A 15,753-nucleotide genomic window follows, 5' to 3' on the forward strand; every position below is an offset into this window, starting at 1 on the left:
TCTACAATAGAACTTGCGTCTCCTTTGGTGTAGGTTGGTGTATCACCACTGTTGAGCAGTACTACATCTAATGTAGAAAAGGCTTCTAGTAGTTCCTTTCTTCGCGCGTTTGTATGCTTGCTGCCCCAGTCTACTGCTCAGGCGTTGAAGTCCCTGGCTATTGCCACTGGGTGGTAATGCTTCGCGTCCTCGGTAAGTCGATCCAGAAATGCGGTGAATTCGACACGAGAGAGGCTAGGTGGTGCGTAACAGCTATAGAAGCGGATGCCCTCTACTGATACTGCTACAAAGCCGGCATTGCTCTTGTCGACTGCATTTTGGAAAGAGAGCTAGCCACATGACCAGATGACAGCTTTGGATGTGCTGTCAGATTCCCAGGGTTGGGTACTCAGGTGTTTATATGGCTCTGCTATCAGTACCAAGTCAAGCTCTAGTTCTCGCACGGATTGCATGAGCAGGTCATGCGCTGCCTCACAATGGTTGAGATTGAGCTGCAGTATTCTCATGTTTGTTTGTTCGTCAACTTCTGGAGTGCCTCCTGAAATAACGGGCACTTATAAGTACCGGCATGGTGGGCAACATTCTCAGCACATAATGCACATTTGGCTGAATTTTTACAATCAGCAATCTTGTGCCCTTCTTGTCCGCACCTGATGCAAAGCTTCGACCGGTCCACCTTGCTTCTGCACTGGGATCCATGATGTCCGAAATGCCAGCATTTAAAGCATTGAATAGGTCTCTTCGTTGCCCTTATTCGGCAATTAACCCAACCAATCCGGATTTTACTACTTCCATCCAGTAGTTTCTGTGCTGTTGCTGCAGGTAGAATTACTGTGGCAATTTGAGTACCACTATAGGCCTTACGGGTCTTGATTGCCTCTAGTGGTATCTCACAGCCATCTCCAGCTTCCTTTTGTAGGGCACCCTGGATGTCGTCCTTCGTTGTGTCATCATCGACGTCTCGGATCTCAATTACCTCCTGTGGTCCTTTGCAGGTTACTCTTGCGTCTTCTTTCAGTATGTCTGCAATGGTCTTTCTCAATGTTTGGCCTTTGCCGGTGTTCTTCCTCGAAAGAGTTATCAGCATATCTCCGGCATTGGTCTTATGGATCTTCTCTACCGTACTACGGACCTGATCATCAGGGACGTCCGGTTTTATTTGGCGCAGGATCTCGGCGTACTTCGCTTTCTCTGTCAGCCGGATGATGAGGGCATCCGGTCTGATCCATTTCCGCGGTTTCTTTCGCTTGGGTTCAGATCGGGGCTCCTTTGTCATCTGTTTTGGGAGCACCTCTTTCTTCTGTCGCTTTAGCTCTTTCTTAGACTGAACTTTTTGCCAAACCGACGCTTTTTCCTGTTCGTCGTTTCGTACTGCCGCTCCTTGCATAGGGCTTTTCTTCAAATCCTTTTTCTTCACGACTTGGCTGATTGCTGGGTCAGGAGAAGGTCGATCTTTCCTCTTACCTGACTTGCTGCTGGCTTTACTTTTGTCTTCCGCGACTGATTCACCGTCACCTTCGGCTCCGGTGTCCATTGCTTCGTCAGTCACGACGACAGCCTGACAGGCTTTTTGCGGTGTAACATAGGAAATGCGCTGCAATGATGAGCACCACTCCTCGTCCAGCTTCTCAAACCTTTGAAGGGCGTTAGCTACACCAGTCGTCTTGGCCTTTATCTCTTTGTGAATGTTGACCTTTGGTTGGACGAAATCATTCAACTCACTGATCAGCTTTTCAAGGCGTTTGAGCGCTTGCGAATGCTTCATTTCAGCGCTTGCGTCAATCGCTGCTTGTTGGGCATGTAGCCCGTTTCCACTCTTGTTTGTTTCCTGTAAATTACTTTTTTGATTTACCAGCGCATCGTACGGAGTGGAGCGGGTTGTCATAACTAGGAACGGGTATACTCTCGGAGATAGTACTCCTACCCCAGTTCCCTAAGGCCTAGTCGACACTTAGCCAGTCCCGGAATACACGGACGGACTAGACTCGCTCGAAGCGGTGAAGATTCCGATCTCTAGCACTCACTGCGTACTCCCTGATCAAGGCCCGAGGTGGCTGGCTCCTGATCTACTGCTGTAACTTACACCTCGGCAGAGCAAGCTCACATCAGCCGTGGCCTGCTTCGTCGGAAACTACGACACAGGTTCCGGACACTGCCAGTGGGTTACAACAGAGAACGATCTTCTTCTTGCTAGGTCAGTTAGTGTGACCAACCCATTAAGGGGAGTTTTGTCCACGGGAGCGTATTTTATTCAGCTCCTACCCTCTGTACCTTGTCAACTAAGAGACTCAGTGTCATCCAAGGACAGCGAGCGTTCTCCCATCCGCTCGAGGAGACGCGCCCGGTAGTAGTATCTCTTCTGCCCCGAGTGCGTGTGTGTGTGTGTGTGTGTGCGTGTGTGTGTGCGCGCGTGCGTGTGTGTATGTGTATGCGTGTGTGTGTGTATTTTTTTTTTTTTTTTTTTAAGGGGGGGAATCCTTTTTACGGATTCTAGGCATAGCTGTTTGGCCTGGATATGTGGCGACTCGACGCAGTGTCATACTAAAACTCGACGCTAGCGCCCCTACCCACTAAACCCTAGACCCCTTTTCCTCTTTCCCCTAATCCCTCATGGAAACCGCCGTCAGGCATTACTTCGTGAGGGGAGGATCTAGCTACTGCTCTTTCTTCTGGTGGCTAAGGTGTTATTTTTTCTTCCTTCTAATTGGCGTCATTCGCTCTTCTTCTTTCTATGGACCGCAGGTCTGAGAGAACTCCCGTGACAAACGTGTTTGTGGCGTTCCAGGCAGCCTCTGATGACAGCATTGCTTCTACTATTGTCTCTGGTTGGAATTTCCTCTTCAGGATATTCTCCAGCTCATCTCGCTGTGGATGAAAACGTGTGTGTGGGTGTGTGTGTTTTTTTTTTCTTTTTCTTTCCCTTAGGGGGGGGGGAAATCCTTTTTACGGATTCTAGGCATAGTTATTTGGCCTGGATATGTGGCGACTCGACGCAGCGTCATACTAAAACTCGACATTAACGCCCCTACCCACTAAACCCTAAACCCCTTTTCCTTCTTTCCTCTAATCCCTCGTGGAAACCGTCAGGCATTACTTCGTAAAGGGAGGATCTAGCTACTGCTCTTCTTTCTGGTGGCTAAGGTGTTAATTATCTTCCTTCTATCTTCTGCTATTTGCTCTTCTTCTTTCGGTGGAACGCAAGTCTTTGAGGACTTCTGTTGCAAACGTGTTGGTAGCGTTCCAGACAGCTTCTGATGACAACATTGCTTCCACTAGTGAATCTGGTTGCATTCTCTGGTTCAGGATCCTCTCCAGTTCTTCACGCTGTGGATCGAAACGAGGACATACAAAGAAGACGTGCTCCGCGTCTTCAGCAGCTCCTGGGCAGGACGGGCACTCTGAAGAGTCATCGTGCTTAAAGCGGCGTAGATACTCTCGAAAACACCCATGTCCCGACAACATCTGCGTAAGATAGTAATTAACCTCACCGTGATTCCGGTTAAGCCAAATGTCGATCCGAGGTATGAGACGGTGCGTCCACCTACCCTTCTCTGCAACATCCCATTGTGGTTGCCATCGGCCTATGCTCTTCTGCCGTTCTTCAATTCTAAGTTCTTCAAGGCTCAGTGCAGTTGACCTTTTTCGTTGGTAAAGGGCCCGTCTTTCCTCTGCTAGAACTCTAAGAAGTAGGGTTCCAGCAATGACGCACACTGCTTCTTCTGATATAGTGCGGAAGGCACTAGCTACTCGTAGGGCACTCAGTCGGTATATTGGTCCAGCTTTTCTCCATGATTCTTGGGTTTCCAGTGCATCAGCCCAAATGGATATTCCGTAAGTGAGCACTGATGTGACTACTGATGACAATAATAGCCTCCTGCTCTGCATTGGGCCTCCGATGTTAGGCATCAGCCGTGCGAGACTAGCCCTCACTACTGACGCTTTGGCACTGACATGTTCCACCTGCTGCTTGAAGTTGAGTCGTGCATCCAGCATCAATCCCAGATAACGGATAAATGCTATGGCACTCCTCCGGAGATTTCGTACACTTCCGTACCATTCGTCGTGTCATATTTCAGGAGCCTGTTCGTGAAGTAGCTCGCTACTATTCTGCGAAGGTATCCTGGTATGTTCTTTTCTTCTAGAGCCCGCATAACGCAGTCCCAGTTAGCGGAGTTGAAGGCATTCTTGATGTCTAAAGCAGCCACCAAGCAGTATTTCTTCTTTCCACCCTTCCATCTCGTTCCGGCGATTGCATACTTGGCTATATTAACAACCAATTTGATAGCATCCAGAGTTGACCGTCCTTTTCGGAAACCAAACTGGTTCTCTGCTAGGAGTGGATCGACTAAAGCCTCTATTCTCTGATGAATTATGCGCTTGAATATCTTGCCGGACGTGTCTAACATGCAGAGTCGTCGGTAGAATGACAGTTCTTCCGGCGGCTTTTTCCCCCTCGGAAGTAACACTAGCCGTTGCTGTTTCCATTTCTGGGGAAAAGTCCCTTCCTTCAGGCATGTATCGTAAACGTCCAGGAATAATGTCGGTGCTGCCCTAAGGATTGATTTCAGGGCAATATTAGGAATTCCGTCCAATCCCGGCACCTTATTATTCCCTACTCGATTTCCTGCCTCTATCAACTCGTCCAACGTGATAGTTGGGATGTCTTCAGAATTGAGCTGCTCCAACTTGTAGGTGAATACCAGCTGTTGGGGAAACAACGTAGTATCAATCTTCTCTAGGAGTTGTGGACACGTCGGTGATGGCATTGGTTGGCATTTCAAGTGGGTCATAACCACCGTATACGGTCTGCCCCATGGATCTTTCTCGACTTCTGCGACCAGTTCCTTTCAGCAACGTCTTTTGCTTTCTTTGATAGCTCTGTTCAGTTCTCGACGGGCCTTTTTATACTCTGCCAACAGCTCTGCGGAGTTAGATCGTCTGTAGCCACGCTGAGACTTTCTCCTTTTTTTAAGACACTTTGAGCGTAGAATGCTAATGTGATCGTTCCACCAGTGCACTGAAGGTCTTGAATTTATGCGACGTTACCGAGACATACTAGCGTCGCAAGCCTGGGTGACTCTTCTCATTAGGTCCTTGGTCTTCTCTTCAGCAGTTTCTACGATGATCGGATTGCAGTCTAAGGCTACTACTAAAGCAGTGGGGTCGAGAGACTTAACTTTCCACCCAACTGCGCTAGCGCTTCTGTTGTCTCTTGTTAGTTTCTGGCCAGTTAATATTTCCCATAGTATCGCACTATGGTCGCTGGCTGTATAGATGTTCAATACTTTCCAAGAAAAACCTCTTCGAGCTAAGCAACTGCTGACAAATGTAAGGTTGACAGTTGAGTTTGCCTTTCCCTTAGTATACGTTGGCGTGTCACCGGTATTAAGAAGGATCACGTCCAAAGTGGCCATTGCCTCGAGAAGTGCTTTTCCACGTGTATTGGTGAACTTGCTGCCCCAGTCTGTTGCCCAGGAATTGAAGTCACCAGCTATTGCCACGGGAAAGTGTTTTCTTGCGTCCTCAGTTAGCCGATCAAGGAAGTCTTTAAAATGCTCATTAGAGAGACTAGGTGGTGCATAGAAACTGTAGAAGCGGATGTCATCTACCCATGCTGCTACGAAGCCAGCTTCTTTATTGTTGACTGTTCTCTGAAAAGGACATTTACCGCAGGACCAGATGACGGCTTTGTTAGTGCTGTCGGATTCCCAGGGTTAGTTACTCAGATGTCTATAAGGCTCACTTATAAGTGCTACATCTGCCTCTAATTCGCGCACAGTTTGCATGAGCAGGTCATGCGCAGCCTCACAATGATTGAGGTTGAGCTGCAATATCTTCATGTTCTTGGCCTCGTTATCTTCTGGAGCGCTTCTTGGAAGATGGGGCATCTGTTCATGCCTGCATGGTGAGCCGCCTTTTCTACGCCGTGCCGTTCAAAGCACAGTGCACATTTAGCTGGATTTTTACAATCAGCAATTTTGTGTCCTTCTTTTCCGCACCTTATGCAGAGCTTAGACCGGTCGACTTCGCTTTTGCACTGCGATCCGAAGTGCCCAAAGTGCCAGCATTTGAAGCATTGTATGGGTCTCTTCGTTGCTCTCATTCGGCAATTAGACCAGCCTATCCTTATTTTGCAGTTTCCCTCCAGTAACTTTTGTGCTGCAGCTGCTGGTAGCGACACTGTGGCTGTCTGTGTACCCCTAAAGGCTTTACGGATCTTGATTGCCTCTAGTGGGATTTCACAACTTTCTTCAGCTTCCCTCTTTAGAGCGGTCTGAATATGCTCTTTCGTCGTGTCGTCATCGACATCTCGGTTGTCGATGGTCTCCTGTGGCCCTTTGCAAATCACTTTGGCCTCCTCCTTAAGGATGTCCGCGATCGTCTTTTGCAGACCTTGGCCTTTGTCAGTGCTCTTCCTCGAAATCGTAATCAACAAGTCCCCACTTCTGGTCTTGTTGATCTTATCCACAGTTGAACGAACCTGCTCATCTGGGACGTCCTGCTTTATACGACGCAGAATCTCGGCATACTTTGTTTTCTCGGCCGGGCGGATGATCAGTGCGTCGGGTCTGATCCATTTTCGTGGTTTTTTCCGCTTAGGCTCTGGCCTGGGCTCCTTCGGCGGCTGTTTTGAGAGTTGCTCTCTAGCTAGCCTTCTCTTCTCCTTCTTAGACTGTACTTTTTCCCAGTCAGTCGTCTTCTTGGGTTCGTCGCCCTGCCCTGCCAGTCGTTGGGGAGGGCTTTTTTTCAAGTCCTTCTTCTTTGTGACTTTATCGGTTGGCTCTGGCGAATCTCGGTCCTTTCTCTTTCCAGACCTTGTGTCAGTTTCACCCTTGTCCTCAGCAGCATATTCACCGTCACCGTCGGCTCCAGTGTCCATTGCTTCTTCCGTCTCAGTTTCAGTTTCAATGCGGCGTCGTGATGACTGCCAATCCTCGTCCAGTTTCTTGAATCTTCCAAGAGCATTGACTACACCGGTTGTCTTGGTCTTTATCTTCTTGTGGATATTGACCTTAGTTTGGACAAACTCCTGCAGCTCAATGGTCAGCTTCTCAAGGCGCTCCAACGCTTGCGTTCTCTTCATGTCAGCGCTTGCTTCAATCGCTGCTTGTTGAGCATGAAGCCCGTTTCTATTCTTGTTTGTTTCCTGTAAGTTACTCATACTTTTTTGATTTACCAGCGCATCGTACGGAGTGGAGCGGGTTGCCATAACTGGAAACGGGTGTACCCTCGGAGATAGTACTCCTACCCCAGTTCCCTGAGGCCTAGCCGACACTTAGCCAGTCCCGGAATACACGGACGGACTAGACTCGCTCGGAGTGGTGAAGATTCCGATCTCTAACACTCACTGCGTACTTCCTGATCAAGGCCCGAAGTGGCTGGCTCCTGGTCCACTGCTGCAACTTCCACCTCGGCAGAGCAAGCTCACATCAGCCGTGGCCTGCATCGTCGGAAACTACGATACAGGTTCCGGACACTCCCAGTGAGTTACAGCAGGAACCAATCGTCTTGCTAGGTCAGTTAGTGTGACCAACCCATTAAAGGGGAGTTTTGTCCACGGGAGCTCATTTTGTTTGGTTATTTTGCTTGGCTCCTACCCGCTGTACCTCATCAACTAAGAGATTAAGTGTCATCCAAGGACAGCGAGCGTTCTCCCATCCGCTCGGGGAGACGCGCCCGGTAGCAGTATCTCTTCTGCCCCGAGTGTGTGTGTGTGTGTGTGTGTGTGTGTGTGTGTGTGTGTGTGTGTGTGTGTGTGTGTGTGTGTGTAAGTATGTGAATCGCTTATAAGTTGTGAACGGCTAAACCGATCGGAACCGGCCAAACGGCGTTCTAAAGAGTTCCCTCAAGCTTAGATTTTCTGTGAATTTGAACCGATTCGGACCGATAGATTTTGAGAAATTTCGAAAAATCTCAAAAAAAAATTAGGAAAACGGTTGACCCTGAAGGCCATCCCTGCAACTTCCCGCTACATTCGTAATTAAGCGCTCAAAATTGCACTTACTACGTTTTTGAGCTCTTCGAGTGAATATATTTTGAGTGAATATATAATTTCAATTCAAATCCTGTAAATTACGTAACAATAAAATTGATTGCTTTAGTATTAAACTATTTTATACACCAATTTTAATGTTTCTTTTATTAAATTGCCGTAATAAATTTTGTAAAGTTTTATAAATAAATAAGATTTTTAAAGTTCATTTTGTCGAATGATGATAAATAATAAAATTTTTTACACGTTTGAATTCACATTTTCATAAGTATTAATAAACTACATAGTTTACGTACTGTAAATTAAGAGTGAACATTCACTGCTATTCTTATACTTTAAAGATGATATTTAGATTATTTCAAACATTAAGAAATTCCAAGTACTAAAAAATTGTGAAATTTTTAGAGTGATACGAATAAAATATAATTATTTTCAACTGCATAGTTAATATTAATTAAATAACATTTCCTAATTGACTTCTTTCTACTTAAACATCGCCTTCCGGAAAGTCACTAGTATCATTCTGACTTTTCAAAATCAAGTACGCATTAGATCTTTACGTTCTGAAGGTCTCGGAATTGCATAAGCGCTTATGTACGCGGGTATGTGTGTGTGTTTGTGTTTGTGTTTGTGTAGATAAAATTTTGTTGTATAATATTTTAGAAAGCTATCAATTGGTTTTAATTTACAGTGTGGTATTCGAAAAAATTCATTAAGACCTAGGTCTGATTAGTTTTGGAAATTAATTGAATAAAAGTATTGGAAAAATATAAATTAGTTAAAAACTTTTACTCTTAGAATTTTTATTCAATTGGTTTTTTACCCTGCATCATTTTTTGTGCTTGAAAACTGCGTAGAGTTCTGTCGACTACATCGAACTTGAATCACTCGTTTTGCAATTATCACAGTTCAGAGATATGTACTCTAGAAGTTTGAACTAGAGAAACACGTTTCTGAACTCCGAAAACTTAAAAAAGCATCAAAACAAATTTTTTGGACTTAACGAGCTTAATATCATCGCAATAGATATACTTGCAAGTATTTTGAGGGTAAAATAAACGAGATGTGTGTGAGATGGCCGCAGGGTCTATTATCTTCTACATTAGTTTATTCGTTCTGATTTATTACGATCCGTTTCCGGCCAAGTTCAACAAGTTGCTGACTGCAGAATGTTCATAGCAGAGACGAAGTTTATACGAAAGCGTAGTAACTTAATTCTAAGTTGAGTATTACTAATATAAAGCGGAATTGGGTCGGCTGACAATTATCAAGTGTACACTAATAATCTCCGTGCTGTCGCTCCTCTACTAATATTTTCTTCTCCTTTGATGCAAAAAATACTGAAGAAAAAAACGACAGCAAAAATTGTAGTAACATTTACATCCTGTATTTCCATCTACGGAGGTAATTTGTCCTCTATCGCAATAATGGATGGCGATAAAATCTGTAGTTCTCGGGTAAAACCAAGAAAGTAAAGGTGAATGGTGTTCGATATATTAGGGATCCAAGTCTCTATCTACACAGGTAAAAACGTTTCATGAGAACTCATGTGAAAATGGCTGATTGATCTCAATCTACTAGCCTCAATCTTTCGTTTATTTGAAAAGATTCCAAATTATCATTTCTTCTCTACGTTTTAAAATTTTTTCTTGTTACAGGATACTTAAAAACATGACGATAATTTAAAGGGATAAAGACACGCACAAGGACCTTGGAAGATTTGAGGTACCCTGCACTGCAGTACAAGCCTCGCCAGCCGTGATAATATCTTAAATGATATCTATGATTTGAAGAAGATAATTTCATTAATCATTGGAATAATTTAAATGGAATTAAAATTGTCCTTTTGTATTATAATGTATTAAGAGTCACCTTATTTCATTACTAATATTATTTTATTACTCTTATGTATTGATTTTATGTTAATTATTTTCAATTCTGCGTCCAACTTCTTAAGGGTATTATCTCATAAAATGATGGAGATATACACTAATCACAAAAATTAAGGGATATTAAAAGTTCAAATTTTAAAGTGATTTTCAAGAGTCTGTGACTCCAAAGAAAATGATCATACAGCAAATAAAGCCAACTGTAGTGCCAAATGTCTAGTTTTCAGATTTCGCATGAAAATTTTTTATCATGTTCAGTTCTGTAGTAATCCTAAGAAAGCTACAGGGAAATAATTTTCCAAATTTTTGCTCTGCTTGCATGGTCTACGGGTTTTGAAAATTGTTTTTTCAATATTCCTCTAGAAAAGGTTAAAAAATTTTATTTCCGCAAATTTGATTCAATTGAAAAGTCTGTAGGATGATTTGCCGCGGAATTTTCATGCTACGCGTACCCATATCATCACTTATCAACTTCGTAATCGTTATTTGACAACGTTCTTCCCAGCAACACATCTTGGGTTCAACGGTTGAAAATCACTTTCAAAAGCAAGGGCTACGCGTTCAATGCGCAAATCGCGTGCCTATGCTTGCTCCGAGATATCGAGCCCGATTGGCCTATGCGCGTAACCATGACCTTTCGGTCGTAGACAATAGATCAGCGGGTTATTCACTGATGAATCCCGATTTTGTCTTTATGGTAACAATATACTATATATTTGGCGTTTCGCGTCGTCATAGGGAATGAGATCTCGATCATTTTACGAGATCTGTTGCGGTGTTTAATGACGTTTGAGAATTTTCGTCGAAAAAAATAAAGTTTTCAGCTTCCTGCTATGAAAATCAATTAATTTTAGAAAATCGTGAAGTTATTGGTTTCAACCTGGTTTTCGAAATGCGATTTTTCATCAGATTTCCACATCTTGAAGTCTTAGAAAGCTATTCTAACTATTTTTACGAAAATGTCCCTTCGTATGTGTGTGTGTGTGTTTTTTGTTTTTTTTCTAAGGGGGGGAATCCTTTTTGCGGATTCCAGGCAAAGCTGTTTGGCCTGGATATGTGACGACTCGACGCAGCGTCATACTAAAACTCGACGCTAACGCCTCTATTCACTAAACCCTAAACCCCTTTTCTTCTTTCCTCTAATCCCTCATGGAAACCGCTGTCAGGCATTACTTCGTGAGGGGAGGAACTAGCTACTGCTCTTCCTTCTGGTGGCTAAGGTGTTAACTTCCTTCCTTCTGTCTTCTGGTATTCGCTCTACTTCTTTCGGTAGAACGCAAGTCTTTGAGGACTTCTGTTGCAAACGTGCTGGTAGCGTTCCAGGCAGCTTCTGACAACAACATTGCTTCCGCTAGTGAATCTGGTTGCATTCTCTGGTTCAGGATCCTCTCCAACTCTTCACGTTATGGTTCGAAACGAGCACATACAAAGAAGACGTGCTCCGCATCTTCATCAACTCCTGGGCAGGGCGGGCACTCCGAAGAATCATCGTGCTTAAAGCGGTGCAGATATTCTCGGAAACACCCGTGTCCCGACAACATCTGTGTAAGATAGTAATTGAGATCGCCGTGATTCCGGTTAAGCCAAATGTCGATCCGAGGTATGAGGCGGTGCGTCCACCTACCCTTCTCTGCAGCATCCCATTGTAGTTGCCATCTTGTTCTGATATAGTGCTGAAGGCACTAGCTACTTGTCGATGTACTGGTCCAGCTTTTCTCCATGATTCTTGGGTTTCCAGTGCATCGGCCCAAATGGATATGCCGTAAGTGAGCACTGATGTGACTACTGATGACAATAGTAGCCTCCTGCTCTGTATTGGGCCTCCGATGTTAGGCATCAGCCGTGCGAGACTAGCCCTCACTACTGACGCTTTGGCACTGACGTGTTCCACCTGCTGCTTGAAGTTGAGTCGGGCATCCAGCATCACTCCCAGATAACGGATAAATGGTTGTGATGTGATTTCTTGCTCTCCGACTTTCAACTTGATAGTTTTTACCGTTTTTCTACTGGTGATGAGCACTGTCTCGGTTTTATGCTTGGCTAGCTGCAAGTTCATCATGTCCATCCACAAATTGACTCGTCTGAATGTAATATCAAATGCCACTTCTATCTCTTCGAGGTGCTTTGCGACGATCACGACAGCTACTTCATCCACATATGCTACAAGTTTGACTCCCGTAGGCAATACTATTCTCAGGAGGCCATCATACATGATGTTCCATAGCAGAGGACCTAAGACTGATCCCTGTGGCACTTCTCCGGTGATTTCGTACACTTTTGTACCGCTCGTGTCATATTTCAGGACCCTATTTGTGAAGTAGCTCGCTACCATTCTTCGAATATATCCTGGTACTTTTTTTTTTCTACTGGTTCTCTGCCAGGAGTGGATCAACTACAGCCTCTATTCTCTGATGAATTATGCGCTCGAATATCTTGCCGGCCGTGTCTAACATGCAGAGTGGTCGGTAGGATGACGGTTTTTCCGGCGGCTTTTTCCCCTTCGGAAGTAGCACTAGCCGTTGCTGTTTCCACTTCTGGGGAAAAGTCCCTTCCTTCAGGCATGTATCGTAAACGTCCAGGAATAATGTCGGTGCTGCCCTAAGGATTGATTTCAGGGCGATAATAGGGATTCCGTCCAATTCCGGCGCCTTATTATTCCCTACTCGATTGCCTGCCTCTATCAACTCGTCCAACGTGATAGTTGGGATGTCTTCAGGGTTGAGCTGCTCCAACTTGTAGGTGAATACCGGCTGTTGGGGAAACAGCGCAGTAACAATCTTCTCTAGGAGCTGTGGACACGTAGTTGATGGCATTGCCTGGCATTTCAGGTGGGTCATAACCACCTTATACGGTCTGCCCCATGGATCTTTCTCGACTTCTGCGACCAGTTCCTTCCAGCAACGTCTTTTGCTTTCTTTGATGGCTCTGTTCAGTTCTCGACAGGCCTTTTTATACTCTGCCAACAGCTCTGCGGAGTTAGGTCGTCTGTAGCCACGCTGAGACTTTCTTCTTTTTTTAAGATACCCTGAACGTAGAATGCTAATGTGATTGTTCCACCAGTGCACCGAAGGTCTTGAATTCATGCCACGTTTCCGAGACATACTGGCGTCGCAAGCCTGGGTGACTCTTCTCATTCGGTCCTTGGTCTTCTCTTCAGCAGTTTCTACGATGATCGGATCGCATTCTAGGGCTACTACTAAAGCAGTGAAGTCGAGTGATTTAACTTTCCACCCAATCGCGCTAGCTCTCCTGTTGTCTCTTGTTAGATTCTGGCCAGTTGATATTTCCCATAGTATCGCACTATGGTCGCTGGCTGTGTAGATGTTCAAGACTTTCCAAGAAAAATCTCTTCGAGCTAAGCAACTGCTGCCAAATGTGAGGTCGACAATTGAGTTTGCTTCTCCCTTAGTACACGTTGGCGTGTCACCGGTGTTAAGAAGGATCACGTCCAGTGTGGTCATTGCCTCGAGAAGTGCTTTTCCACGTGTATTAGTGAACTTGCTGCCCCAGTCTGCTGCCCAGGAATTGAAGTCACCAGCTATTGCCACGGGAAAGTGTTTTCTTGCATCCTCAGTTAGCCGATCAAGGAAGTCTTCAAACTGTTCATTAGAAAGACTAGGTGGTGCATAGCAACTGTAGAAGCGGAAGCCATCTACACATGCTGCTACGAAGCCGGCTTTCTTATTGCTGACTGTTCTCTGGAAAGGACATTTCCCGCAGGACCAGATGACGGCTTTGTTAGTGCTGTCGGATTCCCAGGGTTGGTTACTCAGGTGTCTATAAGGCTCACTTATAAGTGCTACTTCTGCCTCTAATTCGCGCATAGTTTGCATGAGCAGGTCATGCGCAGCCTCACAATGATTGAGGTTGAGCTGCAATATCTTCATGTTCTTTGCTTCGTTATCTTCTGGAGTGCTTCTTGGAAGACGGGGCATCTGTTCGTGCCTGCATGGTGAGCCGCCTTTTCTACGCCGTGCCGTTCAACGCACAGTGGATATTTAGCTGGATTTTTTAATCAGCAATTGTGTCTTTTTTTTCTACCCTTTATGCAGTACTTAGACCGGTCGACTTCGCTTTTGCACTGAGATCCGAAGTGCCCAAAGTGCCACTATTTGAATCATTGTATGGGTCTCTTTGTTGCTCTTATTCGGCAATTGACCCAGCCGATCCTTATTTTGCAGTTTCCTTCCAGTAACTTTTGTGCTGCAGCTGCTGGTAGTGACACTGTGGCTGTCTTTGTACCCCTTAAGGCTTTACTGATCTTGATTGCCTCTAGTGGGATTTCACAACTTTCTCCAGCTTCCCTCTTTAGAGAGGTCTGAATATGCTCTTTCGTCGTGTCGTCATCGACATCTCGGATCTCGATGGTCTTCTGTGGCCCTTTGCAGATCACTTTGGCTTCCTCTTTAAGGATGACCACGATCGTCTTTTGTAGGGCTTGGCCTTTGTCAGTGCTTTTCCTTGAAATCGTAATTAACAAGTCGCCACTTCTGGTCTTGTTGATCTTATCGACAGTTGAACGAACCTGCTCATCTGGGACGTCCTGTTTTATGCGATGCAGATTCTCGGCATACTTTGTATTCTCAGCCGGCCGATGATCAGTGCGTCGGGTCTGATCCATTTGCGTGGTTTTTTCCGCTTAGGCTCTGGCCTGGGCTCCTTCGGCGACTGCTTTGAGAGTTGCTCTCTAGCTAGTTTCCTCTTCTTCTTAGATTGTACTTTTTCCCAATCAGTCGCCTTCTTAGGTTCGTCACCCTGCCCTGCCACTCGTTGCAAAGGGCTTTTTTTCAAGTCCCTTTCTTTGTGACTTTATCGGTTGGCTCTGGCGAATTCCGGTCCTTTCTCTTTCCAGGCCTTGTATCAGTTTCACCCTTGTCCTCAGCAGCAGATTCGCCGTCACCGTCGGCTCCAGTGTCCGTTGCTTCTTCCGTCTCAACTTCAGTTTGAATGCGTCGTCGTGATGACTGCCAATCCTCGTCCAGTTTCTTGAATCTTCCAAGAGCATTGACTACACCGGTTGTCTTGGTCTTTATCTCCTTGTAGATATTGACCTTTGTTTGGACAAACTCTTGCAGCTCAATGGTCAGCTTTTCAAGGCACTCCAGCGCTTGCGTTCTCTTCATTTCAGCGCTTGCTCCAATCGCTGCTTGTTGGGCATAAAGACCGTTTCCACTCTTGTTTGTTTCCTGTAAATTACTCATACTTTTTTGATTTACCAGCGCATCGTACGGAGTGGAGCAGAGTGAAGATTCCGATCTCTAACACTCACTGCGTACTTCCTGATCAAGGCCCGAAGTGGCTGGCTCCTGATCCGCAACTGCAACTTACACCTCGGCAGAGCAAGCTCACATCAGCCGTAGCCCGCATCGTCGGAAATAATCGACACGGGTTCCGGACACTCCCAGTGAGTTACAGCAAGGAACGATCGTCTTGCTAGGTTAGTGAGTGTGACCAACCCATTTAAGGGGGAGTTTTGTCCACGGAAGCGTATTTTATTTGGCTCCTACCCTCTGTATCTCATCAACTAAGAGACCTAGTGTCATCCAAGGAAGCGAGCGTTCTTCCATCCGCTACGGGGAGTCGCGCCTAGTAGCAGTTTCTCCTCTGCCGCAGGTGTGTGTGTGTGTGTGTGTGTGTGTGTGTGTGTGTGTGTGTGTGTGTGTGTGTGTGTGTGTGTGTGTGTGTGCAAGTAAGTAAACCTTCTATAACTTTTGAACGGTCTGACCGATTTCATCTCGGTTGGTGCCATTCGAAAGGGCTTGGCCAAACTTAAGTTTTTAATATAATTTGGACCGATTCGGACCAATAGGTTTCGAGAAAACTAAAAAAACTGCAAAAAAAAATTTTTATTCAAGTGATTTTGTCGGAATA

General features: G+C 45.3%; 1 protein-coding gene and 1 long non-coding RNA gene across 11 annotated transcripts in view; both read left to right on the plus strand.

Annotated features, from left to right (window-relative positions):
• LOC123273081 (phosphatidylinositol 4-phosphate 5-kinase type-1 alpha) overlaps window positions 1-15,753 on the plus strand; it is a 242,380-nt gene that overhangs the window by 114,994 nt on the left and 111,633 nt on the right. The window lies entirely within an intron of this gene.
• LOC123273087 lies at window positions 9,390-9,868 on the plus strand. The gene is made up of 2 exons (XR_006511249.1): window positions 9,390-9,517; window positions 9,652-9,868. It is a non-coding gene; the product is annotated as an uncharacterized LOC123273087 (long non-coding RNA).

This window comes from Cotesia glomerata, linkage group LG10 (genome assembly GCF_020080835.1).
Source record: "Cotesia glomerata isolate CgM1 linkage group LG10, MPM_Cglom_v2.3, whole genome shotgun sequence".
Classification (NCBI taxonomy): domain Eukaryota; kingdom Metazoa; phylum Arthropoda; class Insecta; order Hymenoptera; family Braconidae; genus Cotesia; species Cotesia glomerata.